Here is a 12,054-nt window from a genome sequence, read left to right as displayed (position 1 = left end):
CATAACAGGGGGTTTTACGGCTATTAGGTCTGACAAAACATATTTCCAATACAATGTTTCACAACGCCAGGACCCCAAATGCTTGCAGATATAATTTACTTCTTCAGTCTGCCTCCAGAATAAATTAATTCCACCCCAGAATGAATTATATTTTCACTCCTGATTTTCAGAGAAAAATAGGGGGAAAAAATTTTTCCCCACCAGGGAAAAAATTAATTCAGCTTCAGATCTCAACAGAATTCAATTTCTTTGCTGTCTATTGTCCTCTCTATTTTCTAGGATATGCAAAAAAAATCAGTGTCTTCTTTTGAACTTTCTCTTGTACCTTCTTCATTGCTTTCTCCTCTTAAAGGAGTACTGCCACAAAGCCAGGTGACAGCTGTACAGTCACTGCTCATCACTCCTATTTCTTCAGGGATAATAGAAGTTCCACTCTTCCCTCCTTAACTCCTCTGAAAAGCAACTAACTATGTCTGATCTGCTGCTGCTCTTCTGCTACTATCTGAAAAATTGTCTGCTTTTGATCCTGGCTGAGGCATAATCTGACTTTCTTTAGAATGTCCTTCCAAACCATGCAAATGACACTTTGATTCCAACTAAAAGTAATTCCTAGAGATGAAAATGTTAATCACTGAATGCACATTGGTTCTCACTTAACATTTCCTTTTCAGAAGTCTACAATCAAAGTTAGTGTTAAATCAGTAGCAAAAAAGTAAAGGGAAAGTTGTAAGAAAAAGCTTGAGATACGTAGGCAATATTGGTTTTCATATGGTATGTTCCCTAGAGAATGTAACCCAGGGCAGAACAAAACTGGATATATAACAACATAAAACAAAATGGTTTTCACTTAAATAAATAAGCATGCCCCCATTAATGAACTGTCTTAAATTAGGAAGTTCAGTAGACGAAAATATAAAAAATGTCATCGTTCTTATCCATCAAAAGCTTTTGTTTTCCGCTGTTGAATGTACCAGAACAAATGGTCCTTTTCACAAGTCCATTCTTAAAACCAGTCAGGATTTCCCCCATCACTTCAACAGCAATCTAGACTACCATTACTGGGATAGCTATAAACATTCTTCTAATTTCCTATTTCAATCTGGTTAGGCCAAGCTACCTGTATGATAGAGCACGCTATACTATAACATATTACCAGTTCGTTTAATTTCAAACAGTTTTTTTTCTTGCTGGAATTTCTAAAATGTATTTCTTCACCTTCTTCTAGTATGATTAAGGGGTTGAATACTAACATTTGGACAGATGTTCAAATGCATCTGAACAGCTTTAAGCTACAAGAGCTAATATAAGACATTTGTTCCTTTTCTTTTGCATTTCTAACGTACTCGGTTCTGCCTCCTTTCAATCTACTTATTGAATAAATGTGTATCATCTGTCTGAAAATTGGATTCTCCATGCTCTCCCCCTACTTACTCTACTGTTCTCTTTCTCTTGCTTTCTTAATTTACAAAATGCCACCTACTGTCCAAATTTTTTTATGTTCTGCTTTACATTTTATCTTCCTTTCCACCATCTTCTGGAAGTTCCATGGTTCTCAAAAACAGTGTAATTTATTAGCCTGAATTTCTAAGAACTTTTTACATGCTTCATAACATTCTGGATATTCCTTAAAAATGTCTTCACTTCTTGCATCAGTCAAATTCTTTTTTCATAGCTTCTTATCATGCTAGAAGCAGATGCTCCTGTCCTCTTGATCCACCTCCCAAAGCCCAGGTTTTTTATTATTACTTTTTTACACCAACCTCAGTCTCATTCTAATTTGTAAGTTAGCTCTTCTAAGGTACTGCCATCTTAAAAAACTATTGATGGTTTAAACTAACACACAACTATATAATATCTTTGGGTATTTACCCACCAGTGTAGCCATTAAACCACACAGGAAGAGGTAGAAGCAAGCAGGTAAGCAGAAAATACCTTTAGCAACATCACCAACAGGATGGCCATGTCTATGAACTATACGTAGCTTTGCAGACGTTGCAGCAAACTTTGCCATTAGGGCAAGGGGCAACCAAGAAACACACTGTGATTTCAGGGTCTTCTTGTGGAGCTGTGTTTTTACATTCCAGCCTTTCCTTAGAGCAAGAAGCAAAGGATGACTGCATCTTCTCTTCCCTGCCCACCTTACTCCTACATCACAGGAATAAATTGTCACTCATTAAATTAATATGCTACATTAATTTACAATTAAGCTATCACTAGCAATAATGATATATAAAGTACATTCATCGTAATTGCAGTGCACAATTCAACATAAACCTGGCAAAGTTTCCCATACATCTGCTTATTCCCTACACACAGTATAAAGATAATAATAATTTGGACCCATTTGAAGACCACTACAAATAAAGGGAGAAATATCCCTTTTTTTTACGAGCTTCTAAGCAGCTGAAATCTGCTACTTTCTAGGCTTCCTACAGGTACATAATTTTTTTCTTGTTTACTGAGTAAGTTGTTTCCTCTTCGTTAGTTGTTCTGATTTGGTACCTTTTCTACAGACACTAATTGAAAAGGTGCAAACATCAGTTATACCCATGCAAAACACAAATATACCTGTTCAGTACATACTATATTGAAGCCACAGGATAAAGAGAGTAAGATAGAACTCACAAATAGGACAAAAATTACTGCATTAGCATTGTATGAGGATGTATTTGCACGTACTTGGTAAAACTCGGGAATATTTCGAGCATCCAGGAGGAAAAAAAAAAAAAAAGAAAGGAAGAGAAGAGAAGAGAAGAGAAGAGAAGAGAAGAGAAGAGAAGAGAAGAGAAGAGAAGAGAAGAGAAGAGAGAAGAGAAGAGAAGAGAAGAGAAGAGAAGAGAAGAGAAGAGAAGAGAAGAGAAGAGAAGAGAGAAGAGAAGAGAAGAGAAGAGAAGAGAAAAGAAAAGAAAAGAAAAGAAAAGAAAAGAAAAGAAAAGAAAAGAAAAGAAAAGAAAAGAAAAGAAAAGAAAAGAAAAGAAAAGAAAAGAAAAGAAAAGAAAAGAAAAGAAAAGAAAAGAAAAGAAAAGAAAAGAAAAGCCATGTAAGGGCATTACATTGATGGTTATTTCTTGCTCGAAAATACTTGTTAGTATATTTTTTCAAGAGGAAAAGACTCTCTGCCAAAAACTTACAATATCTAGAAGTTGCAGAACATGCTCCTTCTATATTTTATTATACTGCATGTAAGTGAAAAAAAACGCAGAAGTTATTGATATGGATTATTCTTGCTGCACAAGTTACAGCAGTATAAACATTTTCTGGAAACCAGGTCTTTGTAAACATTTACAATATACTGTACAGTATATACAGTATATAATTACCTATGTGTCCTGTAGTGGTGTAAAAATAATGTTGGAATAGTTTCTGCCAGTGGATTACAGTGAGGATCAGCATCCAATTTTTGGACCTGATTTTAGTATAGAATAAAATATTGAATCAGCCATATATATTTTAAGGGACTAGAAGCACGAGACCAAAGGATTGGACTGGGTCATTTTCTTAGTAAAGGAGAATTCAAAGTTACAGAGAGATCCAGTCTAGTTAATCACAGTTAATACAACATTCATATGCATAATGAACAAAGATACTGGAACAACAGCAACAGTACAAGGAGCTTCTCTCATATGCAGACACCATAGAAAAGATAATAACAGAGCTCACTGAAGGGCTGGAAAACAAGTGGTTTTCACCCTTGTTCTCTCTCTTGCTTTCAGCACCACGAGCCCTGTTTTCCTTTCCCTACTGCTCTAAGGGAAAACCCTTGATCCAAAATCGCATGAGACCACAGAAAATGTGCAGAACAGAAGACAGAGGTATTTTGCAGCTAACACATTAATATTTTTAAAACACCTTAAGAGTCTTAAATCGAAGACGTTACACAGCAAGGACAAATTATTTGTTATTATCCAACTGCCATTGATCTGGAAATCTCAAAAGACCATGGGTTTCTTGAAATAATTCCAGGCTTTCTTGGATCCTGCGAAGGCAAAGACACCAGAAGAACTTCTCTTGTGATACTCTAATCCTGTTGCTTCCACTCACAGTCAAGACCAGGAAGACCAAGGTCACACAACCCACCCCCCCGAAAACTGAAGCAGAGTGCAGAAGAATGTTAGCTTCACTATAAGCTTTGACTACCAACTGTGTAGATTCTTATGTTAATAGAAATCATAGAAATTTGAGAACTAAAACATCTATTATGTCATCTAATCTATGCAGTTGGCAGGGAAGGATTTGTTCCCTAAAGCATATTTTATATGGCTTTATTCAGTCCAATTTTAAATGTCAGAGCTATGAAGCTCCCACTGCTTTCTTTGAGAAAGCTGATTTGTTTATTGTTTGAATTAATTTCACCATCTCCAGTTATAGCAAACATGCTCAAGATGCTGGTCTTAATAAAAATATGGAATGTCCTCAGTAATTTATGTTAGCATTAAAATAGCCAGTAAATATCCAAGCTACAAGTTCTGTTGAAATATATCTTTGCATATAGCAGACTGTTCTTTTGATATTAAGGAATACAGGAGTCTCTAAGTATTTGGCAGTTGGATCCTGATGCAATTACAAAATTTTATCCAAATTGATGTGCTTTAGTAATCAATTCAATGTGATTCATAAGCTTGGCTTTTTCACACAGTTATATTTCTGAATGAATTTTTTAGTTATTTCCAAGCACTACTAGGTAGCAAACACCAAAATTTACACTTCATTCCCAATATTTTAATATGTTTACTTCTTCATCAGTTCAGGAAAAAGATTTGCAAAAAATTTACAAAAAATTGAAAATTAGTCAGAAATGTCTTTTTATTATTGAGTTTCCCATCTTGAAACATAATACCTATCCCATTCTTATGTAGAAGATTGGTGACATTGAAGGGATTATTTAGAATAGATACTCAACCTATTTTTTACATTACTGGGAAGGCAACTCAAGTAAAAGTACAGATCCACTGTAAATGTAACTTTGCTAAGTAGGAAGATATTTGTATGCACTTATTAAGTTCTGACATAGCTCCCAAGAAAAACCTGATTTTTAAGAGTAACTATAGTTAGTATTGGCTGTAGATGAAACATGGATAAGCATAAATATATACAAGATTTGGCTGATTTCATATTTTCTTCTTTTTTCTTTTCTTTTTGAGGGAAAAACTGACTAGACTGCTGATTCAGTTACCTCAATGTACTGTCTGTGCCCAGTAAAACCATTTCACCTACATGGAGAGAAAATTACAGGATTAAAAGGACTGAGGCTAAATCTTCACAATTCTTGTATAGGAACACTTTTTCACTGGAGAAATATTTTCCAAAGTCATAAGGAAAATGAACACACACTAAAAAAACCAGCTCTTTAATGTACTATGATAGCATCTGTATTTACTGTACATGATACAATCTTTATGGCATACGGAGATTGTCTTTCAGTTTGAGCTGCCTAAAATATTATGCTGGTCTTGACCTTGGAAACGTTTCTTAAGCATTTACTCTAGTATTACAGACATCTTTTGCCAGAAGAGTCACTGCAGAACCATGGACTCTTAAGGGGCTTTCCATATTAGGGGTTTTCTTGCTCTGGATTAAGCATGCCAACAGTAGTTAGTTGCCGTTCTGTATTTAGAACTGATTTGCAGGGATGGATTTCGGTAAGAAATGTTGAAACTTCTTGTATTTCATTGAGTTAAGTTCACTCCCACAAGACAATTTAGGGAAACATCCGTTAAGAAAGCTCTTGCAAACTATCCAGTACTACACTAGCTACAGCAGATCTCTATAGCAGATTCCTGAACACATGAGGAAATATGCACTTATTCACCTGCAATTCTAATGGCCCCAAAAGACTGTGAAGAATATGTGTTTAAAATATTTTTTTTAAGTTACAGTTTATTGGATAATTATCATAGATCCTTAAAAAGAATTATTGATGTTTAAACAGAAATATATTCAATTAAACTCTTAGTTTAAATAAAAAGATATCACTTGAGGAAAACATCAAATCTCTCTTAATCGTCAGTCATAAGCTTTCTGTGAAATAACTTCTTAACTCCACTTTATTAAAGCAAAGTGCAAAATGTTTAATTTAATTCACGATATAAATTGCATAGTAAATCCACACAGGACATTCAAATTTAAGGTTAACGGTTAAGTCATTTCACTCCCATAGTAACTTTCTAATATCTCTTTCTGCACTGTAACACTACTGAAAGATTTCTCCACATGTAACATTAGTAGGACATAATCCTGGCATGACTACCTGTCTGAACTTACTCTGGAGCTGCAATATCAACCATTACTGTACTCCCATAATATATGACATCAGTAGTGGCCATCCAATAAATAACAATCCTGTATTTGCTCTGGGACCATAATCTTATATTTATTTGTCATATCAACACTGTGGTTACAATATCCTACTGATATCACCCAGTAAGAGCTGGATTTTTGTTAAAGATGTCACCAGCCATAAATAGAAGTGTGAACTATTGCAGGTTTATTTAATCTTACAGTCACTGCATCCTTATTCACAGTAGTTTGAGAAACATTATTTCCCACTCAAGGTCACTTGGTCTGAACCTAGGACTGACCAAAGCAAAGAAAGGGGTCTCCTGTGGTAAAAAGCACAAGTAAACTAGATCTAATCCTGATCTGTAAAAAGAATTTTATAATTGACTTTAGAATATAAAATAATCAGAAAGACGTTTGATAGATCAAACTAACATACATAGGAAGCAGTGAAGAACCACCTCACAAAAACTCCAACTTGTTACTCTTTAAACTTGAACCCTTCCTATCAGAAGAGTCTTACAGATCAGTTACACTTTAAGCACTTGTCTGCACGTCCCAGCAAGCAAGCTACTTTACTCTGAAACGTGTATCATTTCAAGTATTAAAATTCTGCCATCCAGACATAATCAGCTAAACCACCCAAGAACCATGTTCCACTTTTAAACAGTTTTATAATTCCAGAATACACTGAGGGACTGCAGAGCCGTAGGAAAACAAAACAAACGAAAAAAGTTTTCAAGAGCTATGCTGCTCCTCTTTCATAATAAAGACAATCCCACACAAAACTTTAGAGAACGCAGATGACAGAGAGGAGAAGAAAAAGAACTTCTATAAAGTCTCAGTACAAGTGAAAAAAAAAAATATCCTGAGCACCAAAATCATCTGTTACTAGGCTATGTAATATTAAACTTTTGAACAATTTTTTGTGTGTTTGCATAACTTTAAGTTAACAAATAGGATGTAGAGAGTGAAGTTCATAATGTTTTCAGTTCAAAGTAATAATAGCATCACTTACCTAAAGATTGGTCTTTGGAGATGCTTTTTCTTGATTGTAACACAATCATCCATTTAAAGTGGGGAAAAAGACTTCTTCCAGCAAATAACTCCAAAAAGACCAGGAAGTAATCGGGAAACTTGTTCTTAGCTACTGTGCTGCAGAGAGCACACAGAATGATATTTTGGTGCTGGGGGAAGCCTCCCTCCCTCTTTCCGACAGTGGAGCAGAAAAGGGCCATAGAGGCCACATAAGCCAGGCACGGCTGTGCGCTACCAAACTGGGCAGGCTGTGCAAAACTGGAGTCAAGTTGATTGAAGCACAGAATTGTACTGGATTCCTTTCAACTGTGCAAGAAAAAAGGGGAGCTTTGCCAAGTGCTACCCAGGTAAAAAATTGTTAGATTATTCCAGCCGTGAGAGCACTTCTTACACATGCTGGTCAAAGTCTTAAATGCAGAGTCACTCTCTCTCTCTCTCTTTAAAACACACTGTTCCGAGGCTCAACTTTTTTTTCTTCAAAATAAAAGTTGTGCAGCTGTTTCAGCATTCCCACGCGAGTACCTTCAGAAAGTTTGTTCTGGTAAAAGAACTGTATACAAATTAATGAAGACTGATGGATCTGGTCTGTGAGGCTGGCTCTACTTCAAGAGATTGTAATTATTTTACAATCTGGCTTTTATTCACTCTGGATGATGTGTGGATATAACTATGCAAATTAAAGCACTGCTCATAATTTTTAGCATTCATAACCTAATAACCTAGAGTTGGCTGAAGCAGAATATGGTGTTTGCAGCTGGTAGGACCATAACTACATAAAACAAACTGACGCTACATGAGTGAGGAAAACAAAAATGACCAAGTTCAGATAGTGACAGTAGCAAACTGTTACTGTTTGCAAGATAAGATTTCAACAGAGATCCAAACTGAAAAGCTTGCTCTGACATCACACTGACATAAATCAGGAAGAATTCAACCGCAGCGAACACAGGCTGTAAAGAAAGCCATAAAGCAGAAGCGGTTGACTGTGGTTCTCAGTGAACTGAAGTCATGAGTGGTTCAGGTGAGATGCCATTTCCCGGGAACGTCAAAGGGCCCATAACAAAGCTGTGCTGGCACAGGGCTTGACGGGAAACGTGGAACCTGGCCAAAGGAGCAGTAAACCAGCAGCAAGCCATCACCATGTGTGTAGCTGTACACTCTGGCTGCACATTACCCTGGAACTGTGTGCCCCCTTCCTGCCGAGGAAGCAAAGGAGCTGCCTGCCGCAGTTGTTTCTTCCTTATGACCCAGCACTGGAGCTCGCTTGCGGCTTAACTCTTGGAAAGCACTCAGTATGTGCTAAGTGAGGTTATTGATATGTGACAAGTAGGATCAGGAAGGTTGGGCATCTTTTGCAATTGCATTATTGGTTGGAGGGAGAGCAGAGGAGTTACACAGTTAAGTGCATAACGCTGGCATTATCACATTAAGTTTGAGGGACACTGTAAATCCGCAGAAAGGCAAGATAAGCAACACTGAGATGTGTCTTAAGCTGTATATGACGAAGAAAGTTCATATTACATTATGCACAAATTATTATTAAATTCATAAGATTTACAAGAAATAATGCTATATAACAAACAGAGAGATAACAAACATTCCAGTAATATATATTTTCACAAAGGAAAATTTAGCAGTGTAAGGGATTTTACTGAAACAGGTAAAATCTCTTCCTAGAGCTAATATATATTGCTTATACAACATAGCGACAGTTTGGTTAGCCTGAAAGGACCCAGAAACTGATCCCCTCACTATATAAAACTATTTTCTTGACACAGCCATGGAGTAATTATCTAAAGGAAAAATTATCAGACAGCCATCAGCAGTTATTTTGTGTCAATTCGGTTTCACCTTGCCCCACTCTTCATTTCTACTTCTCTGAGAAGTAGAGAGAAATACATCTTCATCGGGAAAACAATTATCTTTATCAGATCACAGATTAGCTTTTGCCAAGATCTTGAAGGATCTGAAGATCTTTCTTCAACAGTATGCAGTGTTCAGAGTGTTGTCATATTTTTAAATATTTTTATGTAGTCATGATCTTACTTATTCCTGCCTGCCAAGATTCACATTTTTCTTCATGTAGTTTTCCTGCTCTGGGTTTCAGCATTTCAAAATAATTTGCTGCTTTTTGAAGTGTGTTCACTCACTGTCTATACAGAAAGCTGAAAATCACAAAGAAATCTCCCTTTTCTTTCTGTTTCACATTATGTGCATAGGACTGCTATACTTCTGTTATTCAGAGGGACTATCTGTAGCTCAGGGTAAAAAATTTGATACCTTCTGAGAGTTTCAAGAAAGAAAAAAAAATCTCCAAACTCTCAGTAAGAGCTATACCAAATATGTTTTTCCATTGAACTCTCCAACCTTTCATCTAGCAGTTTTATTGGTACTGAAACTAGTATGCATCTTAAAAGTAAATTTTTCTGGGCCTAGTCCAATGCACATTGTTGTTCATGGGACTTCCATTTAAGCATGGCACTGTAAAAAGTCCTGTTTGGGGAAGCTGAAATTCCTGCAGTGTAATTACTTTGGCTACAAGAAATTTTGAGCTGTTAAAAAAAGAAGACAGGGAAAGAAAATATTAATATAAAATGGTAACAGAACTTCACTTTAATTGCATTGGTTTTCATCTTCCAAAGAGCCTTCTTTGACCATTTTTTCATTCAACACAGCAACAACCCACTGACTTTTTCCTTGTAATATTCAGAAATCATGTCAACATGTTGAATAAATATTCACACAGATTCTTCAAGAAAGGACATTTCAGAAAGATACAAAAGATTAACTAGACTGCCTGAAGCCTGAGTCCCACTAAGATTATTTGTGTATTGTTCAGTGGAAAAATCACATGTATAAAATTCACCAGCATGTAACTCTTTGCAGATTACAGTATTAGAGCATATTGGAGTAATATTAGCCAGTTGTAGGACATACCCAGACCTGATACACAGAATGCACTGAAGAGGTGCATTTTTATTAGAATGAAGAATTCTTTTGCTTGAAAGCATTACTGCAATTTTTAGAAGTCCTCTATAGATAATCTTCATCATATTTCTTACTTCGGACTAGTCCTTTCAGCAATAATTAGAATGGTAAAAAGCTATTTAAATTATGCCCTAGAGATATCTTCTTTAATTTGCCAACACTGAATGAAACTCAAGCAGAAAACTCCTGAATTGTTTGTTTTTCAATTTATTTTCCAATTATTGTTGCTATTGTTTGCCCATCACAACCAATGACCACTGTTCTTTCTATGCCATGAAAGCTATTTTTATTTCACCTCCCACGCATATGTTCATGTGAAAGCAGACTTTTTGGACCAAAAGCATGTAATACTTTACCACTCACAAAACCTCAATTTCCCTAACCTCAATATCTATAGCAATAGTTAAATAATTTGATACCTCATACTATGTCTCAAGGCAAAAGACTATATGTGAGCTAGAACCCAAAATATTCTATTCTGCTTGTTTTAATGCCACATATTTCTTATTGATCTGTAGCTCTTTGCCAGAAGTCTAGAAATGTAATTATTTTTCTACTTTAATTTCAAAGCTATGGGCAATTAAGATGGTAAATTTAAGAACCAGTAATCTGTATGTGTCAGACAGTTGATTCCTTCTACTTTCTACCTAAAATATCTACTGGCTACTGAAGATATGTGTAGGCATTGCTGGTCGGGGTTAAGGGCTCATCTACCCCACTAGAAAGACAGATAGGTGGGAGGACCAACAGAAAGGGAAGACAAAGAAATTACAAACGCATGATAAACCACATATGGGAAAAAAGAAATTATCTTTATGAAACTGCTGGAATATAAGTGAGAAAAATAATTGGTAAACTGTACTGAAGAGTAGTAATTCTGTCAAAGTAGAAAGATAATTTCTCTAAGAAGCTTGCTGTCCCAGGCCCAGCACTATTCAATGTTTTCTTCAATGGTTTGGATGGAGATAGGTGATATACTTAGTCCAGCACTGACAATATTAAGCTAGTAAGCTCTTCTGAATGTCTGTAACAAATTGCAGAAATGTTCAGAAAAAAAGAGGATATAAAAAATACCAAGCTCTGCATACACATGGGAATAATCTGCTGAACAAGGGGCCATTGCCTAGGCAGCACTTCTTCAGAAAATGCATGGGAAGTAGCAGTGAATCATGAACTAAACATACTATCACAGTCTTTCTTACAAAAAAACAAGTATCACCCTGGGACATATAAAAGGGAGTATCATCCAGAAGAGCAACCTCCCATTCTCTCTGTATTCCTAAAGCTCACCTGAAGCATTGTTTCTTGGTTTGGGGCAAAAGGATTGAGCAGAGACATACTGGACTAAACCTTGAGAAAACAGAAATCTAGAAAACATCTCATATGAGGAAAGGCAGAAAGTCACACATAATGTAACCTAAAGACAAGAAAAGTAAAAGCAAACATAATTAAAAATCTTCCAGATTATAAATGTAGCCACATAAGTTTATGGAAACAGACTATTTTCCTTATCATCCTGGTCAAGAAATAATGGGCTGCTAAACAGCTCATAGAGCCGTAAGTAATGGTAATAAAGATTCAATGGTGAAAAGAATACTTTTCAATGGAAAATAATAAGCACATTAATTGCTGAAGAAACCTGTCCATGGAATCACAATGAGTAAGTTTTTAAGGGTAGATTTTTAAAAGGCTATATAAACACCTTTCAGAAATTATTAGCCTTGCCTTGGAGGAGAAAATAGGGTAAATAAT

The sequence above is a fragment of the Platalea leucorodia genome (assembly GCF_965183815.1).
Source record: "Platalea leucorodia genome assembly, chromosome: 5".
Lineage (NCBI taxonomy): Eukaryota > Metazoa > Chordata > Aves > Pelecaniformes > Threskiornithidae > Platalea > Platalea leucorodia.
The sequence above is the reverse complement of the archived record's forward strand: the minus strand, read 5'-3'. Positions refer to the sequence as shown.